Source organism: Anomaloglossus baeobatrachus, unplaced genomic scaffold (assembly GCF_048569485.1).
Source record: "Anomaloglossus baeobatrachus isolate aAnoBae1 unplaced genomic scaffold, aAnoBae1.hap1 Scaffold_103, whole genome shotgun sequence".
NCBI lineage: Eukaryota > Metazoa > Chordata > Amphibia > Anura > Aromobatidae > Anomaloglossus > Anomaloglossus baeobatrachus.
Window position 1 is genome coordinate 181,400 of NW_027441859.1, and position 12,533 is coordinate 193,932.

At 43.7% G+C, this 12,533-nt stretch overlaps 1 protein-coding gene across 2 annotated transcripts in view; it reads right to left on the reverse strand.

Moving 5' to 3' along the window:
- CCT5 (chaperonin containing TCP1 subunit 5) overlaps window positions 1-12,533 on the reverse strand; it is a 422,120-nt gene that overhangs the window by 163,601 nt on the left and 245,986 nt on the right. The gene's annotated exons all lie outside the window — the stretch shown is intronic.

Consider the following 12,533-nt stretch of genomic DNA (forward strand, 5'->3'; position numbering starts at 1 on the left):
AGAAATATTACGCAGTCCATCAGTTATTAGATATATGAAACGGAAATAGCTGTTGCAAAAACCCAAATTGTTATAAAGAAAAAAAATTAACATTAATAGGGGTGCCCAAACTTTTTCATATGACTATGTCACAAGGATTTTGCAATGTAACCTGAGGACAGCATGCTCCAAGGGTTAAAAAAAAGAAAATACACCTGTGCTTCTCTTATCTGTGTGCAAACTATTGTTTATCTAAACTAAAGGGTTTATTGGTCTGTGATTAATATTGGTGTGAGTGAGGGCAGTCAAACATATCCCCTGCTTTTATTGATACCTCACAGTTAAGGGTACTTTACACACTGCGACATCGCTAGCGATCTCGTTAACGATGTGAAATTCTAGATCGCAATCTTTCGAGATCGCACATAGGTCATTTTACGCATGTGCGACCTCAAAAGATCGCACTTGCGATCTAGAATTTCACATCGCTAACGAGATCGCTAGCGATGTCGCAGCATGTAAAGTACCCTTTAAGGCCCAGTCACACTAAACAACTCACCAGCGACCAGCGCCGCGTGGAAGCAATGCTGCGCTTGGTAACTAAGGTAAATATCGGGTAACCAACCCGATATTTACCTTGGTTACCAGCGCAAACCGCTTAGCGCTGGCTCCCTGCACTCCTAGCCAGAGTACACATCGGGTTAATTACAGGAGTCGGCTTCTGCGGAGGCTGGTAACCACGGTAAACATCGGGTAACCAAGAAGCCCTTACCTTCGTTAACCGATATTTACGTTCGTTACCAGCGTCCGCCGCTCTCACGCTGCCAGTGCCGGCTCCCTGCTCTCTCATTTTGTTGTGTGATTTCTTTTAAAAAGTTAATAAATTGGGGCTAGAGCAATATTTTTGGTAAAATGATAAGTTTTGTTTGTTTTTTTTAATTCCACATCGCTTTAGCTCTTGTGACGCACATGAAGGGTTAATAAACTTCCTAAATGTGGTTTGGAATACTTAGAGGGGTGCAGTTTTTAGATTGTCACTTTGGGTATTTTCTGTCACCTTGGCCTCTTAAAGTCACATGAAATGTGAGGTGGTCCCTAAAAAAAAAAAAATGGTTTTATAAAATTTTGTTGAGAATATGGGAAATTGCTCATGAACTTCCTAACCCGCAAAAATTTTGTTTAAAATGCACTCATGTAAAGTAGACATGTGGGAAATGTACCGAATTTTTCGGATTATAAGACGCACTTTTGTGCGGCGATCGGGTGCCTGTGGCTGCGTGCAAGCGGCCAGGTACCTGTGCTTGCGTGCTGGTGGCAGCCGGCACCAACAGACACCTGGCTGCCTCCCGCACACAGGCACCCGACTGCCGCCCGCACGCAACCACAGGTACCCGGCTTCCACCCGCACACAAGCACAGGTACCCGGACGCTTGCACACAGGGTGTGCGGGCTGGCTGCCACTCTGTGCGTGCGGCCAGCTGTGCAAAAGGTTACCCAGTTTGTCCGCAGTCCCAGTGTCAAATGATGGCGCCGGGAGCGGGCGCCGATTGAGCTCTTGGATGAGAGCTCCATCTGCGCACGCGCCGCTACAGGCGCCATCGTTTGAACAGGGACTGTGGACACTGGGATACTCACCACACCGGCCTGCTGACGACTCACCCCCCCCGCCGCTGCTGCCACCACCACCAGGGACCCCGCGGCTCCTGCCACCACGGACTCCGCCGCACCTGCCAGCACAACCTCTGCCTCCTGTGACCCTGCTTCGCCACCACTGCTGCCCCCCTCCAGTAAGAAAACACTTGAGTATAAGACGGCCCCCATTTTTATTTTTACCTTTTTTGTCTAAATTTGGGGTGCGTCTTATAATCAGATGCGTCTTATAAAGCGAAAGATACGGTAATTAACCTCCGTATTTTTTGTATTATAAGAAGCACTTTTCCTCCAAAAAATTTGAGAGAAAAATGATGGGCGAGTCTTAAAATCCAAATGTAGCTTACCGTGGGGTGGTAAAGAGGGGTCAAAGGAGGCAGGGGTAATACTATGCGGGTGTGCTGCCAGAGCTGCTCTATGCGGCGCTGTTCTGTGCGTTGGGTGGCGCGGCTCTGCGCGGGGCTCTTCTGCTCTATGCGGCGGGCAGTCATTCTGAAGAGGTCGGCAGTCAGGGCTTCAAATAATAGAATCCGTGCATCCGCAGATGGAGCTCTCAGCTCAAGCTCCTATCTGCGCAAAGTCCAACTCCGGCCGCCATTATTTGAAGCCCTCACCAGAGACATCTTCAGAATGGCCGGTGCCTCACCCCCCCCCCTCACAGAGCAGAGCCGCGCTTGACAGAGAAGCCCCGCAGAGAGCAGCCCCGCACCAGACAGAGAAGCCCCGCAGAGAGCAGCCCCGCGCCAGACAGAGAAGCCCCGTGCCAGACAGAGAAGCCCCGTGCCAGACAGAGAAGCCCCGCAGAGAGCAGCCCCGCGCCAGACAGAGAAGCCCCGCAGAGAGCAGCCCCGCGCCAGACAGAGAAGCCCCGCACAGAGCAGCCCCGCGCCAGACAGAGAAGCCCCGCACAGAGCAGAGCCACGACACACAGAGAAGCCCCGCAGAGCAGAGCCACGACACACAGAAGCCACGACACACTGAGAAGCCCAGCACAGAGAAGCCCCACAGAGCAAAGACGTGTCACCAGCCCCGCGCAGAGCCGCGTCACCAGCCCCGCGCATACCAGAGCCGCGTCACCAGCCCCACACAGACCAGAGCCGCGTCACCAGCCCCACACAGACCAGAGCCCAGAACCCAAAGTGAGCGAGTATCTGGGCCCCACTATACCACTCGCAGCATCAGTGTACTTAAGCACCGCCCCTGCCTCTTATAACCACCGTTCCACTGCTGCCCCCGCTCCCTGGTAAGACACCAGTGGATTATAAATATACATTTTTCTTCAAAATTTGGGGTGCGTCTCAATCTGGTGCGTCTTATAAAAACTAAAAATACGGTATTGCGTGTGACATAACTGGTTTAAGGGCATAAAAATTAAGTTTGAAACTTGCGAAATTTTCAAAATTTGTGAAATTTTAATTTTTTTTTACAAATAAAAGCAAAAAATATTGTCCTATATTTATAACTATCCTGAACTACAATGTCACCAAAAAACAAAGTCAGAATCACCAGGATACGTTAAAGTGTTCTAGAGTTATAACCTGTGCGTGACACTGGTCAGAATTGCAAAAACGGCCTGGTCATTAAGTACAAAACTGGCTTTGTCCATGAGGGGTTAAGTACACAACATTACTTGTGGTGCAGCTTTAGGTACCTGGCTTGCTATATATTACCATAGTTTCAGTTAGTAATTGAAAAGTATTCAACCACTGAGGACCCTCCATTTTTCCCAAACAATTTTTTTTTCTATCAGCTGGCTAACACCATACAAAAATATTTTACCTCTAACAAGACAGGGTTTTCATGATATTTGCCAGTGCCTTCCCTGAGAGTAGCACGATTACTTCTTTACCAAAGGCCCTGCATATACTCAAAAAGCATGCCCTGGATTTTGTGCATAAGAATGTGATTTTCGCAGTGGAATGCAATTACTATTCTATATAAAGACCACTTTTGAGTATTCTGCATAACGGAATAAACTAGTAAGCCACACCGGAGCAATGCATCCTGTTCACCTGATGTGGCTGAATAGCTAAAAACATACATGACCAATATCATGTTCACAACGTATTGTTAATCCATGAAGTCCTACACAACCTAACTATTCTACTGTGCAAAGTCAATAAAAAAAAAATGTTTAAAAGAACTGAGAGTCCTCAGTGGTTGATATCTTTTAATGGCTAACTGAAAAGAAGGTGGTAATAATAGCAAGCTTTCGAAAGCTTGCTATTACCATCTTTGCAGTTAGCCATTGAAAAAGGTATTAACCACTGAGGACTCAGTTCTTTTAAACAATTTTTTTTTTTATCTCTACTGGCTAACACGGTACAAAGATATATTTTACCTGTATTAAGAAATAACGGCATAAGAAAGTTATAAAGCAGACAGTCAAATGGTTACCGGTCACCTTAAGAAATGCTATTTACCTGTAAATACAGAGTGAATCGGAAGGTTTTAAAGCATTTAAACACTGTATAGCCAGGAGAATAAAACTTAATTTAATCATTGCAGCTGCTGTTTCAGTAGGGCAGTCACACAGGGTTTAAACCCTTATCCTCAGATACATCTAAGGGGCCTTAAACCTCAGCACCAATTTTAATGACATTGTGAATTAACAATAGCAAGGAAAAAAAAAAAAAAAATAAAAAATAAATATATATTATATATATATATTATATATATATATATATATATATATATATATATATATATATATATATATATATATATATATATATATATATATATATATATATATATATATATATATATATGTGTAAAAAAACAAATAAATGGTTATTGAAAATGTCAAATTGTTCAGCCAAAAAATATAAGCTATCATACGGCTCTTTTTACAAAGAAAAAAAAAATGTTGATAAAGCTTTTAAGAATATGGAGATGCAAAACAAGTTTTTTTGCAAAATATTGTTTTTCATGTGCAAAAATAGCAGTAAAGCAAAAATAAGTAAAGTGTTTATTTTCTGAACCCATGACGGCACCACGAGAGGGAGTTTCCACCCTCAAGGACAGGAAACCTAAAGCATAAAAAAAGCGGTACCTCTTCCCGCATCAGTTGATTACAGAGCATGAATGGACCTCCAATAGAAAAAGATAATACAGTACCTTGCGAAAGTATTCGGCCCACTTGAATTTTTTAACTGTTTCCCACATTTCAGGATTCAAACATAAGATAAAAAGTTAAATGTTCTTGTGAAGAATCAACAAGTGAGACAATTGTGAAGTTGAACGAAATTTATTGTTTATTTTAAACTTTTTTAAAAAATAAATAACTGAAAATTGGGGCGTGCAATATTATTCGTCCCCTTTAAGTTAATACTTTGTAGCGCCAGCTTTTGCTGCGATTACAGCTGCAAGTTGCTTGGGGTATGCGTCTATCAGTTTTGCACATCGAGAGACTGAAATTCTTGCCCATTCTTCCTTTGCAAACAGCTCGAGCTGAGTGAGGTTGAATGGAGAGCATTTGTAAACAGCAGTTTTCAGCTCTTTCCACAGATTCTCGATTGGATTCAGGTCTGGACTTTAACTTGGCCATTCTAACACCTGGATACGTTTATTTGTGAACCATTCCATTGTAGATTTTGCTTTACGTTTGGGATCATTGTGTTGTTGAAAGACAAATCTCCATTCCAATCTCATGTCTTTATCAGACTCCAACAGGTTTTCTTCAAGAATGGTCCTGTATTTGTCTCCATCCATCTTCCCATCAATTTTAACCATCTTCCCTGTCCCTGATGAAAAGCAGGCCCAAACAATGATGCTGCCACCACCATGTTTGACACTGGGGCTGGTGTGTTCAGGGTGATGAGCTGTGTTGCTTTTACGCCAAACATATCGTTTGGCATCGTGCCCAAATAGTTTGATTTTGGTTTCATCTGAGCAGAGCACCTTCTTCCACATGTTTTGGTGTCTCTCCCCGGTGGCTTGTAGCAAACTTTTAATGACACTTTTTATGGATATCTTTGAGAAATGGCTTTCTCCTTGCCCCTCTTCCATAAAGGCCAGATTTGTGCAGTGTACGACTGATCGTTGTCCTATGGACAGACTCTCCCACCTCAGCTGTAAATCTCTGCAGTTCATCCACAGTTATCATGGGCCTGTTGTGCTCCTTGGTTTCATGATGCTATCTGCGCTTTAAACAGAACACAGACTATCACAGAGCAGGTGCATTTATACGGAGACTTGATTACACACAAGTGGCTTATATTTATCATCATCATCAGTCATTTAGGACAACATTGGATCATTCAGAGATTCTCAATGAACTTCCGGAGTGAGTTTGCTGCACTGAAAGTAAAAGGGGACGAATAATATTGCACGCCCCACTTTTCTGTTATTTTTTAAAACAGTTTATAATAAGCAATAAATATCAATTACCTTCACAATTGTGTCCCACTTGTTGATTCTTCACCATAACATTAAAATTTTTATCTTTATTTTTGAAGCCTGAAATGTAGGAAAAGGTTGAAAAATTCAAGGGGGCAGAATACTTTTGCAAGGCACTGTATAAGGCCACCAACGGAATACGTCTGTTAGGAAAAGGAAGGTGAATTAACAAAACCACCACCCAGTGCAGGTAGGGAATATAAGGGTGCAGTCATGGGTTCAGAAAAAGTAACCAGTACAAAAACTTAGGAGCGCTAAGGAGGCTACGGTGAAATATTGGTTTTGTAGATTTATTAGTTTCATACAGCCACAACGCGTTTCGATATACACTATCTTCATCAGCTAATATCCACCTGCTAGCAGTTGCCTGACATTGGAGAAAGACGCTGCCTTTTGAGTTGACCAGTGTCCCTGAACCGGACAGTCTTGTATGTGAGCCCCCCATCCTGACATACTTGCATCCATGGTAACTATTCTGGACACAGGGACAGACCATTGCATCCCTCATTAGCTAGACCAGAGGAACCCATCACTGAAGGGAGCTAATGGAGTCTGAGCGCAGTGTTATTTGCTTGTTTAACTTTTCTCCCAGAATCGCCTGATTCCTCAGAATAACTCACTGGAGGGTCAAGCTATGCCCTTGGGCCCAGAGGACCACCAGGATAGTGGATGTTAGTTAGCCCAGGAGAGACATAGCGTCCCTTGGAGACATGCGTGGAAACGTTACTGCCGCACCAGACTGAAATTTTCTCTACCTTGGATGGTATTATTGGAAGACAACATTCTTGAAGTAGAGAGAGTTCAAAGTAAGTCGCAAAAATGTCTGTACAGTGTCCGGTTGTAACTGACTTTTCCAAGTTCAGAATCCAGCTCAGATGTTCCAACTTGGTGCAGACTTTCTGAAGGATGATGGTACAATGGCTGGCCGACCTGCCCACAACAAGGAAGTTGTCGAGATATGGGATTACAAGGACTTTGTCTTCCCGTAGGTGAGCCGTGATATCTAGTTTGAGCTTCGTGAATACCTTTGGCATAACTGCCAGGCCGAAGGGCAAGGCCCTGTATTGCAGGTGTCTTATCCCATCCACGTGAACTGCCACCCTGAGATATTTATGGAACTGAGGGTCTATAGGGACGTAATAGTACGCATCTTTTAGGTCCAAAACTTGGGAATAGAGATTTTATGGTGGACATCATTGACTCCATCTTGAAGAGTAAAATCTGTAGGTGGTTGTTTAACCCCTTTAAATTAATAATGGTGTTAAAGGTGTCTGGCTTTTTTTTACCAAAAAGAGAGGGGAATAAAACCCTTCTCCCACCTCTTCTATTGGGATTTCCATCAGGACTGATTTGCCTAACAGATTTTTTTACCTCCACCTCTAAAACCTGCTGTTTGCCAGGAGAAGATCTGGGGAACGTCAGGAGAAATCTTCGGGGAGGGGGCCTCTGAAATGGGAATGTCAGACCTGAACGTATGAAGCTGATGATCCAAGGATTTGAAAAAAATCCTTTCCCAGGCTGGAAGAAAGTAGGCTAGTCTCTCCCCAGCCTGGGGGGAGCCATTGAGAGCACTTATTGGCCTGGGAAGGGCCCTTGAACATGAAGCGTTTATCTTTTTTTTGATCCGATTACGCACTACGGTCCCTGGTTGAGGTCTTGCGGTTGTATCATATTTTACGAAAGGACCGTTTTAAGGATGGAAAGGACGGAGTCAGAAAGTTGTTCTCCTTATCCTCGCCTTTTCAAGAACATCATCCAGTACAGGCCCAAATAGGAACTCATCCTGAAAGGCAAATCGAACAGTTTGACCTTCACTTGCAGATCCCCTGCGCAACATTTCAACCATAACAGTCTTGCTGCATTAGAAAGGGCTGCTGATTTGGCCGCCAATATCGTGGAATCCGCAGAAGCATCAAAGAAGAATGCCGCTGCTCCCTGCAGCAGAGGTAAGGAAGATAGGAACAAGTTTCCATGGGAGGATATTCTAAGCTTGTCCTCTAACTGGGACAGCCACACCGCCAGGGACCTTGCAATACACGTAGAGGCAAAAGCAGGACGCAAAGCACCCGCTGAGGACTCCCAAGCATTTTTAAGGAAGAGATCCGCCTTTCTGTACATTGTGTCCTTCAGTGACCACATGTCCTCGAAAGGAATGGAACATTTCTTGGAAGCCTTGGCTACTGCCACATACAACTTAGGAGCCTTGTCCCAGGAGAAAGAGGCTGCATCTTCAAAGGGGTACTTGCGCTTAAAGTTGCCAGGGATAGAACCTCTCATCTGGTTTCTTACACTCTGGATATTAGCGACTGCACTCTGTCAACCACAGGGAAGGCCCAACACTACTTCTGCTCTAGACCTCGAACACTATATCCTGGACAGAACACTGCAATTTCTCCTCTGATATGCCCATTGTACCTCTGACTGCCTTAGTTTGTCAGTGTTTTCTACAGGAAAACATTTGCGTTCCTCAGCCTCACTGTCGGAGGAGGAAGATGCAGAACCAGATGAGCCACATTCTCCCTCTGATTTGCTTGAGCTTGCCGAAGTAGGTGATGCATGCTTGTGTTTTTTCCGAGGAGGCTCTTTCAGGGACTGAAGGGAGCTTCTGACTTCAGATCGAATGATGGAACGAAGATCAGCGGCAAACCCCGGGGTTTCCTCCGAAAGGGTCTGCTGGATACAATCATTGCAGAGCCTTTTGGTCCATGTATGGGCCAGCCCTTGTTTACAAAGGGCACACTCATTTTTAGACTTGGAAGTACACTTCCTCGGCCTCTCCACCTAGTCACAACAGGGACGGGGGATGCGTGTGTGTGTGTGGGGGTGGGGGGGGGGGTTAGACATAAAAGAAAAAAAAACTTCTTTATCAAGTGAACATTCCCAAAGATCACTCACATTCTAATGAAAAAGAGGTAGAAGGGGCAGAGGGGGATCATGACTGCAGCACTGATCGCTGCTCTTCATCCTTGTCCTTATCCATCCTGCTGGAGCAAATGCCACCGACCGTGGACCTCCCGCCATCTTTTAAACGAACAGGGCGCTCAACAGCTCCTGACTCACTTCCGGGTCTGACGTCACAGGCCGGACCACTTCATCATGGCGCGCCGTGCATGCACAATTAGAGTACTCGATGCCACAAATAAGATGGCGCCAGAGGTCTAGCCATTGCGCGGGACCACGCGGCGACATCCAAAAGATCGTGCCGCCCGACGTTGCTGCACATGCTGTCGGGGACGCCAGGCAGTGGCTACCCCTACGAGAGGGGGCAGCAGCCTGCAACCGCTCAGTCGAAACGCCGTGGGCCCGCCATGGCACCTTCAGGAACTCTCGCTGATTGAGGAAAGACCCGTGCCACTGCCATAACCGACCGCCAAGGCTGTGTAAGCGATGCTAAATGCTCTAGACCCTCCAGGGCCATAATCCCGAGGTTTGCAATTAAATGACTGGAAACCAACTGATGCAGGGAGAAATACCGCCTTTTTTATCCAGTAGGTTTCCTGTCCTTGAGGGGCAGATCCTCTCTCTCATGGTGCCATCATAGGGTGAGGAAAAAATAAAATATTTTTAATTATAGATGTAGATACATATTTAACAATGAGCGATTTTATGTGATTTGGGCTCAGCATGCCACTTTTTTTTTTCTTCAAATGAAACAACTGAGATGTAATAGAAATGTGGAACTTCAAGTTTAATTAAAGGGGTTGAACAAAAAACCATCTTATGAAATATTTTGGAATTACAACCATTTGCCTACAAACCCTCCTCATTTAAGGGGCTAAAAAGTATTCGAACAAATATAATGTTTATTTTAAATACTTTGCAGAGAATGCTTTGCAGGTAAAACATTTTCTGCAAAGATCTTACCCCTTTAAACATAGGTTACATGCACTTAAGTATACAGAAGATTTCATAAGAAAAGCTCAGCAGACATTAAAATGTGGGCTCTTAGGTGACTCAACGACAGTTAATGTTGTCCCTGGTGGAATATAAATGTATCTTCGGGTTAGCTCAAATGATGAAGTATGGGTGCCTGGGGAAGTAAGGGGGTGCATGCACTCAGAAAACAGCAACATAAAAGGTCCTAGACAGTAAATGGGTTTTCATGAGGTAATATCATATGACAGTGTGTGGATCCCAGGTGAGTTCAGCTGGTAAAAAAAATGTGTGGCCTTCGGTGACCTCAGCAAACAGTAAATGGGTAAACGTGGAAGCTCATTGAGCTGTATATGGGTCCTTGGGTAAGTTCTGCAAATGATGGAATGAGTCCCTGGGTGAGCCCAGTGAACGATGTATGGCTCCCTGGAGTCTTGATGAGATGTGGTTTTCTATTTTTCTATAACATGGTGTTAGAAATGTGTGTCAAGGGGCCCCCGGGCTAAACTGTGGACAGCACAAAAAAAAAAAAAATAAATGATAATTTGAGTGAGCGCGGCAGACTATGTGGGTGAACGCGAAAGACAATGAATGTGGGGTCCCTGAGAATTATATGGGTCTTTGAGAAAGATCAGCAGACTTTGAATGGGTCCCTAGGTGAACTAGATCCCTTGGATGAGCCAAGAGAACTACACTCCTGTGTCACATTCAGATTTCCCCTTGAGCTAGGCGGATACGGCTGAGAGGCCCCTGGCTGCGCACACTAGACAGTGGAATGAGTCTTTGGGGATGGGCCCAGTGAACACTGAAAGAAACTCAGTGGACTCCTGTGTCACATTCAGATTTCCCCATGAGCTAGGCATATACAGCTGAGATGCCTCTGGGTGTGCTCAGTGGACCGTGGAATGCTTCCTTCAGGGATGAGCTTAACCCCTTCAGCCCCAGGGAGTTTTCAGTTTATTCAATTTTATTTTTTTTTTTTGCTCCCCTTCTTCCGAGAGCCGTAACTTTATTTTTCTGTCAATCTTGCCATATGAGGGCTTGTTTTTTGCAGGACGAGTTGTACTTTTAAATGAAACCATAGGTTTTACCATATAGTGTACTGGAAAACTGCAAAAAAAATTCCAAGTGTGGAAAAACTGGAAAAAAAAAAAAGTGATCGCAAAATAGTTTTTGGGGTATTTTATTCACCATGTTCACTATATGGTAAACCTGATGTGTCGTTGTGATGCCTAAGGTCGGTGCGAGTTTGTAGATAGCAAACATGTATAGGTTTACTTGTATCTAAGGGGTTAACAAAATTTGCAAGCTTGTCCAAAAAAAAAAAGTGGAGCACGTTTTGCGCCATTTTCCAAAACCCATAGCGTTTTCATTTTTAGGGATCTATGGTTCAGTGAGTGCTTATTTTTTTATCTCGAGCTGATGTTTTTAACCTTTTCGCACCAGAGCCTGTTTTTGCCTTCGTGACCGGGCCAATTTTTCTTATTTCTGACCAGTGTCACTTTGACAGGTTATAACTGGATCGCTTCAACGGATCCCAGTGATTCTGAGATTGTACTTAAGAATAGGCATAAAATTAAGCTGATATCTTTTGCGTTTATTTGTAAAAATATCGGAAATTTGGCGAAAATGTTTAAAATTTTGCAAGTTTGAAACTTTTAATTTTTATGACATTAAACCAGAATGTTATGCTACAAAAAATAGTTACTAAATAACATTTCCCGTATGTCTACTTTACATCAGTGCAATTTTTAAAACAATTTTTTTGTTAGGAAGTTAGAAGGGGTCAAAGGTTTCATTTTTCCAACAAAATTTACAAAACCATTTTTTTTTTAGGGACCACATCTCATCTGAAGTGACAGAGGCCTAGATGACAGAAAACACCCAAAAGTGACACCATTCTAAAAACTGCACCCCTCACACTGCTTAAAACCACATCCAAGAAGTTTATTAACCCTTTAGGTGCTTCACAGGAACCAAAGCAATGTAGAAGGAAAAATTAATTTTACTTTTTCCCACAAAAATGTTATTTTAGCCTCACATTTTGCATTTTCACAAGGGTAACAAGATAAAATGCACCATAAAATGTATTGTGCAATTTATCCTGAGCATGCAGATACCTCATATGTGGTGGAAGTCTACTGCTTGGGTGCATGGCAGGGCACGGAAGGGAAGGAGTGCCGTTTGAATTTCTGAAAGTTAAAATTGGCCGGAATCATTAGTGGACGCCATGTCACTTTTCGGGACCCCATAATTTGCCTAAACAGTGGAGCTACCATACAAGTTATTTTGGAAACTAAACCCCTCAAGGAATTTAGCTGTTTGGTGATCCCCTTGAACCCACAAGGGGATGCACAGAGGGTTTGGAACTTTGTACCATGAAAAAAAAAAAAAAACTACCATAAAATTGTTACTTTTTCACAAGGGTATCAGGAAAAAATGCATAATAAACTATTGTACAGTTACTCCAGAGTATGCAGATATGTCATATGTGGTGGAAATCTACAGTTTGGGTACACGGCAGGACTTGGAAGCGAAGGGGCGCCATTTGACTGCAAAATTAGCTGCAATCATTAGCGGCCGCCATATTGCGTTTGGAGAACCTGTGAGGTGCCTGAACAGTGGAGCTC